Source organism: Panulirus ornatus, chromosome 20 (assembly GCF_036320965.1).
Source record: "Panulirus ornatus isolate Po-2019 chromosome 20, ASM3632096v1, whole genome shotgun sequence".
Classification (NCBI taxonomy): domain Eukaryota; kingdom Metazoa; phylum Arthropoda; class Malacostraca; order Decapoda; family Palinuridae; genus Panulirus; species Panulirus ornatus.
The window spans coordinates 72,671,970-72,674,469 of NC_092243.1; the positions used below are offsets into that span (position 1 = coordinate 72,671,970).

At 28.4% G+C, this 2,500-nt stretch overlaps 1 protein-coding gene across 1 annotated transcript in view; it reads left to right on the plus strand.

Moving 5' to 3' along the window:
- Nucleotides 1–2,500, plus strand: part of LOC139756134 (protein O-linked-mannose beta-1,2-N-acetylglucosaminyltransferase 1-like) — a 36,246-nt gene that overhangs the window by 10,839 nt on the left and 22,907 nt on the right. The window lies entirely within an intron of this gene.

Consider the following 2,500-nt stretch of genomic DNA (forward strand, 5'->3'; position numbering starts at 1 on the left):
TTTTTCTATAGTAGTGACTATGTCTTTTTCTATAGTAGTGACTATGTCTTTTTCTATAGTAGTGACTATGTCTTTTTCTATAGTAGTGACTATGTCTTTTTCTATAGTAGTGACTATGTCTTTTTCTATAGTAGTGACTATGTCTTTTTCTATAATAGTGACTATGTCTTTTTCTATAGTAGTGACTATGTCTTTTTCTATAATAGTGACTATGTCTTTTTCTATAGTAGTGACTATGTCTTTTTCTATAGTAGTGACTATGTCTTTTTCTATAGTAGTGACTATGTCTTTTTCTATAGTAGTGACTATGTCTTTTTCTATAGTAGTGACTATGTCTTTTTCTATAGTAGTGACTATGTCTTTTTCTATAATAGTGACTATGTCTTTTTCTATAGTAGTGACTATGTCTTTTTCTATAATAGTGACTATGTCTTTTTCTATAGTAGTGACTATGTCTTTTTCTATAGTAGTGACTATGTCTTTTTCTATAGTAGTGACTATGTCTTTTTCTATAGTAGTGACTATGTCTTTTTCTATAGTAGTGACTATGTCTTTTTCTATAGTAGTGACTATGTCTTTTTCTATAGTAGTGACTATGTCTTTTTCTATAATAGTGACTATGTCTTTTTCTATAGTAGTGACTATGTCTTTTTCTATAATAGTGACTATGTCTTTTTCTATAGTAGTGACTATGTCTTTTTCTATAATAGTGACTATGTCTTTTTCTATAGTAGTGACTATGTCTTTTTCTATAGTAGTGACTATGTCTTTTTCTATAGTAGTGACTATGTCTTTTTCTATAGTAGTGACTATGTCTTTTCGCTGCTATGGGCATCTTGTGATGTCCTCAGAGCGCACGGTGATAAGCGTCACATGACGTCAAGATAGTGTTATCATCTTCAAGATAGTGTTATCATCTTCAAGATAGTGTTATCATCTTCAAGATAGTGTTATCATATTCAAGGTAGTGTTATCATATTCAAGATAGTGTTATCATCTTCAAGATAGTGTTATCATATTCAAGATAGTGTTATCATCTTCAAGATAGTGTTATCATCTTCAAGATAGTGTTATCATATTCAAGATAGTGTTATCATATTTAAAATAGTGTTATCATATTCAAGATAGTGTTATCATATTCAAGATAGTGTTATCATCTTCAAGATAGTGTTATCATCTTCAAGATAGTGTTATCATATTCAAGGTAGTGTTATCATATTCAAGATAGTGTTATCATCTTCAAGATAGTGTTATCATATTCAAGATAGTGTTATCATCTTCAAGATAGTGTTATCATCTTCAAGATAGTGTTATCATATTCAAGATAGTGTTATCATATTTAAAATAGTGTTATCATATTCAAGATAGTGTTATCATATTCAAGATAGTGTTATCATATTCAAGATAGTGTTATCATCTTCAAGATAGTGTTATCATCTTCAAGATAGTGTTATCATCTTCAAGATAGTGTTATCATGTTCAAGGTAGTGTTATCATATTCAAGATAGTGTTATCATCTTCAAGATAGTGTTATCATCTTCAAGATAGTGTTATCATCTTCAAGATAGTGTTATCATATTCAAGATAGTGTTATCATATTTAAAATAGTGTTATCATCTTCAAGATAGTGTTATCATATTCAAGATAGTGTTATCATATTCAAGATAGTGTTATCATATTCAAGATAGTGTTATCATCTTCAAGATAGTGTTATCATCTTCAAGATAGTGTTATCATATTCAAGATAGTGTTATCATCTTCAAGATAGTGTTATCATATTCAAGATAGTGTTATCATCTTCAAGATAGTGTTATCATCTTCAAGATAGTGTTATCATATTCAAGATAGTGTTATCATATTCAAGATAGTGTTATCATATTCAAGATAATGTTATCATATTCAAGGTAGTGTTATCATCTTCAAGATAGTGTTATCATCTTCAAGATAGTGTTATCATATTCAAGATAGTGTTATCATCTTCAAGATAGTGTTATCATATTCAAGATAGTGTTATCATCTTCAAGATAGTGTTATCATATTCAAGATAGTGTTATCATATTCAAGATAGTGTTATCATATTCAAGGTAGTGTTATCATCTTCAAGATAGTGTTATCATCTTCAAGATAGTGTTATCATATTCAAGATAGTGTTATCATATTCAAGATAGTGTTATCATCTTCAAGATAGTGTTATCATATTCAAGATAATGTTATCATCTTCAAGATAGCGTTATCATATTCAAGGTAGTGTTATCATCTTCAAGATAGTGTTATCATATTCAAGATAGTGTTATCATCTTCAAGATAGTGTTATCATCTTCAAGATAGTGTTATCATATTCAAGATAGTGTTATCATATTCAAGATAGTGTTATCATATTCAAGATAATGTTATCATATTCAAGATAATGTTATCATCTTCAAGGTAGTGTTATCATCTTCAAGATAGTGTTATCTTCCTTGGTGAAGGGTTGATAATTATGGAAGATTATTTGACAGTT